This window comes from Triticum urartu, chromosome 4A, assembly GCF_056163025.1.
Source record: "Triticum urartu cultivar PI428250 chromosome 4A, HENAU_Tu73, whole genome shotgun sequence".
NCBI classification, from domain to species: domain Eukaryota; kingdom Viridiplantae; phylum Streptophyta; class Magnoliopsida; order Poales; family Poaceae; genus Triticum; species Triticum urartu.
Window position 1 is genome coordinate 114797693 of NC_141876.1, and position 12718 is coordinate 114810410.

Here is a 12718-nt window from a genome sequence, read left to right on the forward strand (position 1 = left end):
TTCTGCTCTGCATCTTCCTCTTCTGCCATTCCTTTAGTTACTTGTCCAACACCCCAACCTACTGGTATTGGGATTCCTCGGCTAACCAAATAATCATCATAGTTGCATTCCCCCACATCAGCAACTTCCCAGAAATACAAATCACACGAATCTTCCCTTTTCTGCACGAATCAAATTGGTAGATAATCAACCAAACTATTAAAAAAATCAGCAACTGAAAGCAGCAGAACAACACTTAAACATATTATTACCCAATGATTCGGGCATTTGTAGAAGACTCGGCCAGGGTTGCGGATTGTGGTTGAGACGCGACAGATGAATCTGCGTGATTTGTAGCAGTGGCACCACACCAACGGTAGCGGGTTGCGATGAGCAATCAGCTGCGGTGCGTGTGCCGGCGAGGGTGTGATGAGACCCATAGGCGATGGTACGGGTTGCGACTTGGCGCATATCTGCTTGTTGCTTGCTGAAGAGGAGGTGGACGAGCAGCCAGCGGACATGGTTGCTGCGGCTAGAGCTTCTGATGCTAGGCAGAGTAAGTAGAGAAGAGGAGAAGCGAACGTTGGATATGTTAGTTTCATTACTTGCAGAGTAGCATAGCACCATATATAGTCATAGTCTAGGTTTGGATTCGAACCAGCTACAGGAGCACATCTTTCTTTTTTCTAAAACTCGGCAACGTCTCATTACTGGTACACTAGCTTGTTCTGTACGCCTTCCCAAGTCTTTAATTTTCTTTCCCTTTTTTGCGAGGAAGGAAGGAGGACAAAATTGAGAGTTCCTGGGACTTGAACCCAAGACCTCTTAGTTCAAAACCAAGGGTGCTAGTCACTTATGTGGCGAACGTTCCCTGTGAGGAGGACGGCAGACGAACACATTTTCCTCGCAGTTTTCTTCCTATATATAAAAAAGTATGCTAGTTGGTGTCCGCTTAGTCAACAAATGATTGTGCCAACATTGCCCGTTGGATTGACATTCAATGTCTATCGCGTTTCTTCAGTCTCTTCTTCCTCGAGCCGCCAAAGCCAAACCAGCGCCGGCGGGACCGCCGGCTCCCGCCTCCCATGGCTGGTTGTGATCTGCCCCGGCTCCTGTTCGTTCCCGTCCGAGGCCTCACCATCGTCCTCCGCCTTGGTTTTCTCACCGCGGCGCCGCCCTCCGTTGTTGTCAACATGGTCAACAACCGAGAGGAATAAGGAGATGACTGTATATGGTGAGGATGACAGTAGGGACCCAGCAGCGCGCGCAGTAATTTTGTTTTTTCGGGACGGAGAAGGGTATCAATTGGGTTGTGCGGGACCCGTGGCCCGTCTGGCCCAGGCTTTTATTTCATATGTTTAGCACATGACCAGCCCAGTTTGTTTTTTTCCTTTCTGAAAATTGCTAGCCAGCTATTTTGTTTTTTGCAGAATAACCAACGTAGGCCTACTTGCTTCTCTACGCCCTGCTGGGCCAGAAATCTTTCAAGACGAGGAGGGATGCATTGTGCCCAGAAAATGGGCTGTAAGTAATAAGAAATGGGCTATACGTAATAATAAATGGGCTGTAAAATGAAAAAATACAGCAAACAGATAATTAGTTCCAAAATACTATTTTCTTTCGGATTTTGATATTTTAAATTTCATTGTTTTTGTGCGGGTAAAATTCCATTGAATTTAAATTAAGGTATATTTAGATTTAAAATTAATTTGAATCTGGCTACAAATTTCGGGCTATATGCTGTTTGGGACAGTTTTGGAGGCTAACTTGTGGGTCTACTAGGTTGACGTGTACTTTGGCTTTGTCAACTTAGTCCACAAACGATTCTAGCAGCAGTGACCGTTGGATGTTAATCCAACGGCCGTGCTGCTTCTTCAATATCTGATCTTCTTGCTCCAGCCGCCCAAACCAGCTCCGGTGGGACTGTTTGCTCCCGCCTCCTGTGGCCGGCTGTGCGGCCGCACAGGCCGCACGGCCCCACCTTACTTCATTACTGGCAGGCCATTCCTCTACTCAACCACACCTCTTGTTATTTTCCGGTGACGGCAGCCGGACCAATAAACCCTCGTACTCCTCACCGCGTCAGCAACCATTGCCGAGTCTTCCCTGGCTCCATGTCGTTCCCTTCCTAGGCCTCACCGTCGTCCACCGCCATGGTGCTCTCGGTGCGGCCTGGTCAACTTGGTCAATGAACGACATCCATGTGCCGTGGACTGTACGCGCAAAATAATGATTCCTCCACCTGACAGCTGGGACCCACCGGAAGGGCCTCTGTATTTCGTGAAAAAAATGTTCCCCCCGCTGACATGTCGGACCCACCAGCTATATCTTCGCACGCAAGGAAATGCCTCCTTATTACGCACAAAAAATGAATACCCCCTGCTAGCTGGGACCCACCATAGTGGGACGATGACTTGTGGGCCAACAAAGTTGACGGGGACGGAGGGCTATGTCAACTTAGTCAATATGAACGATTCTAGCTCCAGTGACCGTATGATGTCCATCCAACAGCCGTAGTGCTTCTTCAACCTCTGGTCTTCTTGCTCCAGCCGCCCAAAGTAGCGCCGGTCGTGCCGCATGCTCCTGCCTCCCGTGGCCGGCTGTGCTGCCGCGGAGGCCTCACCGCCCCTACTATTCCCACCGCTGGCCAGGCCCTGCGGCGACGGCAGCCTCACACCGCAGCCGAACCAGTGAACCCTCATACTCCTCTCCGCGCGGGCTTCCACTGCCGCATCTTCCCCGGCTCTGCGTCGTCCCCTTCCCAGGCATCGCCGTCGTCCACCGCCGTGGTGCTCTCCGCGCAGCGTGGTCAACGTGGTCAAGGAACAACTTCCATTGGAAGAGTACTGTACGTGGAGAGGCTGATAGCTGGGTCCACGGCCACAACCCAGTTTTTTTGTGATTTGCCAAGTAAGTCGCTTTGTCAGGCCTGTTGGGCTGCAAATCTTTCAAGACGAGGAGAGCTTTCATTCGGCTAGCCGAGAAAATGGCCCATCAGTAATGAGAAATGGGTTGTACATTTTTAAAACACATCAAACCGACAATTAGTTTCAAATATTTTTTTTTTCATTTCAAGATTTTAAATTACATTAATTTTTATGTGTGGAGAATTTGTTGGATTTTATATTGATATACATTTATTTTTAAAATCAGTTTGAATGTGAGTCAAAATTTCGGGATTAAAAACAGTTCGGACCGCACCGAAATATGCAAAATTTCATATAATTTTTTAACCGTGGCCACAATTTGGGCTGTAATGCTAACAAAAAGAATATGGGCTCCAAAAAAACCTTACGAATTAGCAAATGGGCTGAAAATTATTAGAAATAATGGCAGATGGGCTGTATGCTGTTTTCCACAGATTTGAGGCTTTCCTAAAAAATGGTTGTCGCACAAGCAGTGACTGTTGGATGTCCATCCAACAGCCGTCGTGCTTCTTCAATCTCTGCTCTTCCTGCTCCAGCTGCTCAAACAAGCGCCGACGGGACTGCATGCTCCCTCCTCCCCGCGGCCGGCTGTGTTGCCGCGTAGGCCTCACCGCCCCACCGTACTCCCATCGCTGGCCTAGCCATCCCTCTACTCACCCACACCTGCTGTTATTCTCTGGTGACAACAGACGAACCAGTAAACCCTTGTACAGTCGTACTCCCCTCCACGTGGGAAACAACTGCTGAGTCTTCCCTGCCTCCGTGTCGTTCCCTTCCTAGGCCTCACCGTCGTCCACCGCCCTAGTGCTCTCGGCGCGGCCTGGGCAACGTGGTCAATGACCGACATGCATCTGAAGTGGACTGTACGTGGAGAGGCCGACGGCTGGGTCCACGGCCGCACGCAAGGAAATGCCTCCTTATTACGCGCAAAATAACGATTCCTCCACCTGACATCAGGGACCCACCGAAAGGGCCTCTGTATTTCGCGAAAAAAATGTTACCGCCGCTGACAGCTCGGACCCACCAGCTATATGTTCGCACGCAAGGAAGTGCCTCCTTATTACGCACAAAAAAATGAATACTCCCCCTGTTAGCTGGGACCCAGTATAGTGGCAGGCTGACTTGTGGGCCTACTAAGTTGACAGGGATGAGGGCTTTGTCAACTTAGTCAATATGCACGATTCTAGCTCCAGTGAGCGTAAGATGTCCATCCAACAGCCGTAGTGCTTCTTCAACCTCCGGTCTTCTTGCTCCAGCCACCCAAACCAGCGCTGGTCGTGCCTTGTGCTCCTGCCTCCCGTGGCCGGCTGCGATGCGGCGGAGGCCTCACCGCCCCCTACTACTCCCACCGCTGGCCAGGCCATCCCTTTACTCACCCACACCCCCTGTTATTCTATGGCGACAGCAGCCTCAAACCACAGCGAACCAGTGAACCCTCGTACTCCTCTACGCGTGGGCATCCACTGCCGCGTCTTCCCCGGTTCCGCGTCGCCCCCTTCTTAGGCCTCGCCGTCGTCCACCGCCCTGGTGCTCTCGGCGTGGCGTGGTCAACGTGGTCAAGGAACGGCTTCCATCGGACGTGGAATGTACGTGGAGAGGCTGACAGCTGGGTCCACGGCCGCAGCAAGGAAGTGCCTCCTTATTACGTGCAAAATAATTATTCTTCCACCTGACAGCGGGACCCACCGAACGGGCCACCGTATTTCGTGAAAAAAAACGTTTCCCCCTGACTGCTGGGACCCACCAGCTACATCTTCGCAGGCAAGGAAGTGCGTGATAGTCGGGACCCACCTGGTGGAAGCGTACGTAGCGTTGTCATTCTGGTCGCGAACGTGTACGTACATACTGGTCGATGTAGAGGCGCGCACGTGTCGTAGTAGAGGCGCGCACGTGTCGTAGTAGAGGCGCGCATGTAGCATTTACACGTATGTACATCGACCAGGGTGCAAGAAAGAAAATACGGCCACGTATGTGTACATACGGGCGGGGTCTCGAATGCCTACTCGCGCATACGTACGGCCAGGGCTCGTGTACATGGCTGGGTCGGAACGGAGAAACAACGTCGTCGTCGTGTTCATGGGGAGGCAACGGAATGCGTCTTGTTCATGGGGAGGCAATGGAATGCGTCGTGTTCATCGGGATGGCTTGGACGGAACAGGCGATGGAAACGAGGCCTGGCGTACCGCAGAATGGAGAAAATGGCCTTATGTTCGACCGGCCATGTTCGAAACGGGATCCTGTTCATCGGGAGGGGTCTGGCGTACCGCAAAACAGAGGAAACGGACCTCCTATGATCGAAACGGGGGTCCTGTTGATCGGGAGGGGTGTGGCATATCGCAAAACGGATGAAACAGACTTGTGCTGGAGTGCTACGGTCGAAACGGTGGTCCTGTTCATCGGGAGGGGTGTGGCGTACTGCAAAACGGGACTCCATGGGATACTGTTCATCTCTACCGTCGACCCCCTCCAGCCTCCACGAGCTACTGTTCATCCACCGTCGACCTCCTCCAGCCTCCACCTGCGACTGTTCATCCACGGGCTCATGTTCATCCAGCCTCCACCGCGTGCTACTCCACCAGCTACTCTTCAACCACCCCTCCACCGTCTACTGTTCATCCAGCCCTCCACACCACGGGGTCCTGTTCAGCTACCCCTCCACGGGCACCCCTCCATCGTCTACTATTCATCCAGCCCTCCACACCACGGGGTCCTATTCAACCACCCCTCCACCGTCTACTGTTCATCCAGCCCTCCACACCACGGGGTCCTATTCATCCACCCCTCCACCGTCTACTATTCATCCAACCCTCCACCACACCACGGGGTCCTGTTCATCCAGAGGCAACGCCACCGCTCACTGTTCATCCAACCCCCCCGCAACGCTCACTGTTCATCCCATCGATCGTCTTCAGTTAGCAGCAGTAGCGAAGGAATCGCTCGATCGGGTTCAGCCAATAGCCATCGATCGATCGCTCGGGTTCAGTAACGCGTAGCCTGCAGTGCAATCGCTCGGGTTCAGTTAGAGCCAACGCCTCGCACACACGCGCGTACGTGTATGAGAGAAACACGCATCGCTCGGCCCCCGACCTCCCACTGTAACTGGGAACTCCCCGAAATTTTCCTCCCCCTCGCTTCTACCATGGTTTTTTCCTTCATGGACGGCCCAAAGAATGTCATGCTACTGCATCTCCGGCCCGCCCAGGACGAAAAGCCCATTTTCTGTCATGATTTTTTGTCATAGAAGTAGGAGCCCACCACATCTATGATGATACTGGGTTTTGTCACAATTATCGTCATAGAAGTGTCATATGTATGACATAATTTTTTTTCGTTCGGCCCAAAATGTCACGGATGTGTCTTTTTTTTGTAGCGGTGGATCGAGGGGCCCACTACCCACCAGGGCACGCTAGGGGGTCTGGTGCCTTGTGGCCACCTGGCTGCCCCCTCTGGTAGTTCTTCTCTATGTTATTTATTATATATTCCAAAATAATTCTCCGTAAATTTTCAACTCATTTGGAGATGTGCAGAATATGTATCTCCGACATAGCTTTTTCAGGTCCAGAACTCCAACTGCTAGCATTCTCCCTCTTTGTGTAAACCTTGCATATTATGAGAGAAAAGACATTAGAATTACTCCATAATATAATGCATAAAAACACTATATATAATAGTAGAAAACATGATGCAAAATGGACATATCAACTCCCCCAAGCTTAGACCTCGCTTTCCCTCAAGCGAAAGCCGATATCGAAAATCATGTCCACATGTTTAGAGAGAGAGAGAGAGGTGTCGATAAAAACAAAATACAGACATAGTAGCATCATGCTTAGTATTATAACAACAACAAACTTTATCATAAAACTTTATCATATAGCTTATCATGAAAAAGTAACAATTCACCGCAACATCGAAGTAAAAAGCCTAAACTTTATAGAAAACCAACAAACTATGTTCTCAATCAACTTCACAACTACAATTCATCATTTTTTCAGGAAGGGTCTCATATCAAAGCCTTTTGGCAAGTGCACATACTCAACCATCATTTAGTCTTTTATGATTGCTAACACTCACAGCATACATGTGAGCAAAAAGTTTCAACCGGACACATAGAAAGATAGGGGCTTATTGTAACACCCACGATGCGGCTATATCTCCCACGTGTCGGAACACAACTTAGAGGCATAACCGCATTGTAGGCATGTCGCAAGAGGGGTAATCTTTACACATCCCATGTACTGAATGAGAAAGAGGTACAGAGTTGGCTTACAATCACCACTTCATACAATACATGAATACAACATTACATCATCCAGATACAATCAAGGTCCGACTACGGAACCAAAATAAAAGAAGACCACCCCTAATGCTAGATCCCCGATTGCCCCGACTGGGCTCCACTACTGATCAACTGGAAATGAAACAACACAACGAACACGATCTTCATCAAGCTCCTCCTTGAGCTCGGTTGCGTCACCTGCACGGTTATCATTGACACCTGCAACTATTTGGAAGTATCTGTGAGCCACGCAGACTCGGCAATCTCACACCCGTGAGATCAAGACTATTTAAGCTTATGGGTAGGAAAAGGTAGTGAGGTGGAGCTGCAGCGAGCACTAGCATATATGGTGGCTAACTTACGCAAATGAGAGCGAGAAGAGGAGCAAAGCATGGTCGCAAACTAGAAGTGGTCAAGAAGTGATCCTGAAACTACTTACATTCAAGCATAACTCCAACGCCGTGTTCACTTCCCGGACTCCGCCGAGAAGAGACCATCACGGCTACACACGCGGTTGATGCATTTTAATTAAGTTAAGTTTCAAGTTCTCTACAACCGGACATTAACAAATTCCCATCTGCCCATAACCACAGGCACGACTTTCGAAAGTTCAAAACCCTGCAGGATGTCCCAACTTAGCCCATCACAGGCTCTCACGGTCAACGAAGGATATTCCTTCTCCCGAGAAGACCCGATCAGTCTCAGAATCCCGGTTACAAGACAATTCGACAATGGTAAAACAATACCAGCAAGACCGCCCGATGCGCCAACATCCCGATAGGAGCTGCACATATCTCATTCTCAGGGCAACACCGGATGAACACTACGTACAACTAAAACCAACCCTCAAGTTTCCCCGAGGTGGCGCTGCAAGTGGCTCTGTTTTGGACCAACACTTAGAGAAGCACTGGCCCAGGGGGGGTTAAAATAAAGATGACCCTCAGGAGCGCGACTCCCAAAGGAAAAGTAGGTGGTGGTGAGGCAAAAGGTAAAACCAAGGTTGGGCCTTGCTGGAGGAGTTTTATTCAAAGCGAACTGTCAAGGGGTCCCCATAACACCCAACCATGTAAGGAACACAAAATCAAGGAACATAACACCGGTATGACGGAAACTAGGGCGGAAAGATTGGAACAAAACACCAGACATAAGGCCGAGCCTTCCACCCTTTACCAAGTATATAGATGCATTAATTAAATAAGAGATATTGTGATATCCCAACAACAACCATGTTCCAACATGGAACAAACTCCAGCTTCACCTGCAACTAACAACGCTATAAGAGGGGCTGAGCAAAGCGGTAACATAGCCAAACAACGATTTGCTAGGAAAGGTGGGTTAGAGGCTTGACATGGCAATATGGGAGGCATGATATAGCAAGTGGTAGGTATCGCGGCATAGCAATAGTTTGAGCAACTAGCAAGCAAAGATAGAAGTGATTTGTAGGGTATGTTCATCTTGCCTGAGATCCCGCAAGGAAGAAGAACGAGTCCGTGAATAAGACAAAAGGACGTAGATGAACGGATCCTCACAACTAAGGAACAAAACCGAAGCTAACGTGAGAAGTAACCCGGAAAGAAGCAAACAAACATAGTAAACAACCACCACATAAACATGACATGATGCACAACCAAGTATGATGCATGTCCGGTTTAATGAAGCATGGCATGGCAAAGTGCACAAGCAATCCTACAAATTAAGTGGAGCTCAATATGCAACTAGTTGCACATTGATGGAACACCACATTCAAGTTATTTAGTTCGATCTTTTTTATGTACTCAACAATATTAAATGTTGATTAACATGGAAAGAGGTGAAGCAAAAGATAACTACCTATCTAGGCAAGTTTAAATGAGGCCGGAAAAACAAGCAACAAGTCCGGGAAATCCTCATATGCATATTAATGGAATTGGTACTGTTCTGCCCTAAACACAATTTTAGGGTTGTTAAACATGAAAATAAAGTGAACCATGATAAACTAGGCATTTTTCTACCCCATTTACATATAAAGATTATTAAATTTGGAGCTACGGTTATTCAGTTATGAAATAAATCATTTTAACATGGCATAGGAGAAAATTTAACCAAACAGCATTCTAAACATATTAAACATGCATGAAAATTGGATATTATGAAACTAGATGAAATTCTAGTCAAGTTACATATATAATTCATTTTAAACCGATGCACGGATGGTGAGTTATAATATGCATGAAGTCTAGGGGGCTTCCTGTAAAATTGGTTTTTCTCTGGAAAATAGGAAATTGCAGATCTGTAAAAAAACACTAAATAGGCCGAAACTGGCTGGCCCAACAGCAGGAAAAAAAAGGTGGGGCGCTGGGGTGGCCTCACCCATGGGCATCGACCCGGTTCAGTGTAGGAGTGGGCAAAAGACCGGATCGGGAGGTGGGCTTTGGCGGGGCTGGGCCTACGCGCTGCTAGCCCATGAACCGTGTGGGAGACGGGCCCGTTTGCATGACGAGGAGGGGCGCGGTCAACGAGAGTGGGGCGGCGCTACCAGCGTCTCCTCCTGCTCAAGGCAGAAGCTGGGAAGGTTGGCAACGACGCGGGACTTGGCCGTGGGCGACACCGGCGGCAACACGGACGGGCAGCTTTGGGCGAGGGCGACCACGAGGCGCCGGATCTGAAGCAGAAACGTAGCGGCAGCAAAGCTGCTCGAAGTACACCCATGGGGTCTCTCCAGGAAGAACAGAGAGAGAGAGAGGTATATTCAGAGAAGCAGAACGGCAAGGAGAAGAAGAGAGAAGGCGAGGGCGACGGGCGGAGCGGAAGAAGGTGGCGTCTGTCCTCTGTTCGTCAGGAAGCAGAACAGCGGCGAAGTCTTGGCGCGGTTGCAGGCGGTGCGGCTCCACGTCGGCGCCGGGAGCGGGGAAACGCGACTGAGGTGGCTGGCGATGTTCTTCGGCTCAGAGGTGCTGGTCTTGCAGAAGAAACAGGGCGACCACGCGATTAGCACCAACAGTAGGAGAAGAACAGCGAGAAACAGGGAGGAGGCGTGGTGAGGAGGACCTGCGGGTTGGAGCGGCTTGACGGCGGGGACAATGGCGTGGTGCTGCTCGGGACCGGACGGCGCTGCTCTCGGTCCACCCTGGATCGAGGCACAGGAGAAGGGGAGGAGGCGCGGAGCAGCCTGCTTGAGCTCGAGGGTGAGGGCGGCGCTCGGGGTTGGCCGTGAGCAGAGGAGCTCAAACAGAGTGGTGCTGGCTGAATCAGAAGGTGGGGATGGATGGGACATAGATGATTGGCCGATGCTCTGTTCGGTGGTGGCTGAAAGCACGGTGGATTGGGCAGGGGAGATCCCAAGGGGGATTCGGTGTAGTGGCGGCGGCGAAGAGATGGATGGGACATCCTGCCTAAAATCTAGGGTTAGACTGTTTATATAGGTAGGTTGGTTAGGTTAGGGGCTACTCGGTCCCGCTGATTGGAATTGAATGATCGCGAAAAAATAGCTTAGGGAGTCCAAATAATAAAACGGAGATGTTTTGTAGACGTTTGGGGATGATCTGGATCCAACGGTGACGACTGCCCGGGTCGGGTTTGCGGGAGTTTTCAGACGTGCGCGCGAGGAGAGCCGCGGGCTGACGAGAGAGGTTAGCTTGGGCCTGGCGGTAGGTAGTGGATGGTGTAGACGGTCTAGGCAGGAAAGAGAGGGAAATCCCGGCAACAGTTTTCGAAGACTGAAAACGTCCGACGTTAGACCGGCAGCAGGGCCGCTATAGTTATTCGTTGGGGCATCAAACGGACTCCGAACACGATGAAATTTGACAGGCGGTTTACCTACACTAAAATAAGACCGCAGGCCAACTTTCAACCCATTCCGAGAATATTTTCTGTCCACTTATAAAATACTATTTCGGACGTGCCACTGGCGCGTGCAAGTGTGTCTGGGCTCAGAACGGACAACGGAGAGAATGAGGAGATCCGGACGAATGCAAGTTTTGAAAACATGATGATGCAATGCACATGATGACAATACAAGATGCAACACGCAAGCGAATGCCATGGCAACGACGGCGAATAACTGGAAGACACCTTGCGCAACGTTCTCGGGGCGTCAGACTTATAGTTTCGCCTCCCAACTTATTCATCTCAAGGGTGATGTCAACAATAATAACTCATGATCACTCACATTTAACTAGATATATGTGCCTAGATCTTTCCCCGCCACATGGTGCTTGCAAAAAGAGACTATAAAAAGGGATAGAGGAAATACTTTGACTCTTGCATAAAAGTAAAATATAGGCCCTTCGCAGAGGGAAGCAGAGGTTGTCATGCACTTTTTGGTTTTGTATGCACAATCTCTTAATGCAAAAGAACATCATGTTATATTGCCCCTTATGATAGCAACCTTTATTATGCAGTCTATCGCTTTTATTACTTTGCCATCACAAGTTTGTACAACACTTATTTTCCTTTACACTAAAGGATCAAACACATTTAGGGGCAATTTTTATTGCCTTTTTGCACCGATGACAACTTACTTGAAGGATCTTACTCAATCCATAGGTAGGTATAGTGGCCTCTCAAAACATGAATTTTGGTTTAAGGGTTTTTGATGCACAAGTAGTATCTCTACTTAGTGCGGATTTTTGGCCAGCAAAGATATTGAGCAAGCAACACATGTTGAAGGATCTATGACAATATAACTTCTATGTGAATACGAACAAACATAAATCATTACATTGTCTTCCTTGTCCAACATCAACAATTTGGCATAAAATATTTAATGGGGGCTCACAGTCATAAAAGATGTCCAAGATAGTATATTTGCATGTGAATATTCTCTTCCCTTATTAATTCTTTCATGAATTGCATCATTGACTAATGCTATGTTTGTCAACTTTCAACAAATTTTACCACTTATACTTTTCCTCATGTGATGTCATTACCTACCATAAGATTAGCACATGATCTTTTCATTATTTTCTTTTATTTTGATTGAAACAGAAAATGAAAGAATCAAAAACTCAAACTAAACTTTACTATATAACTCTCACTCGATTACATAGATAGATAGATCATGAAACTAGCACTTGAAAATAGACCATACTAAACTTTTATTCAACTAAATAATGAAATAGATAAGGATCGAACTAAGATAATAAAAGTGATGGTGATACGATATCGGGGCATCTCCCCCAAGCTTGGTACAAGCCAAGGGGAGTGCCCATACCCGTGTACTCAAGTCTCCTTCTTTGGTGATGAAGATGGAGGTGGTGGTGATGAGGTAGTAGCAAGCTTGTCGTCCGGCTTCCATGGCAGCGGTTCACCATCATAAGAGGATGCACTAGTCCCCTGAGTCCTGCAGCTGGGACCTAAACTCATACCTTCTAATCTTGCTTCATACTTGAAAACTTGATTTTGAACATCATAGATTTGGCTTTGCAGAAAATTGATTTGCTCGTTGAAGGTGAAGGCTATGTTCTTCATAGATCGACCATCCACCTTGTGATCACGGGTGAATTCCGTGATCATGTGGTGATTGGCACTGAGTCCACACTCCACCATCCCTTGGTAC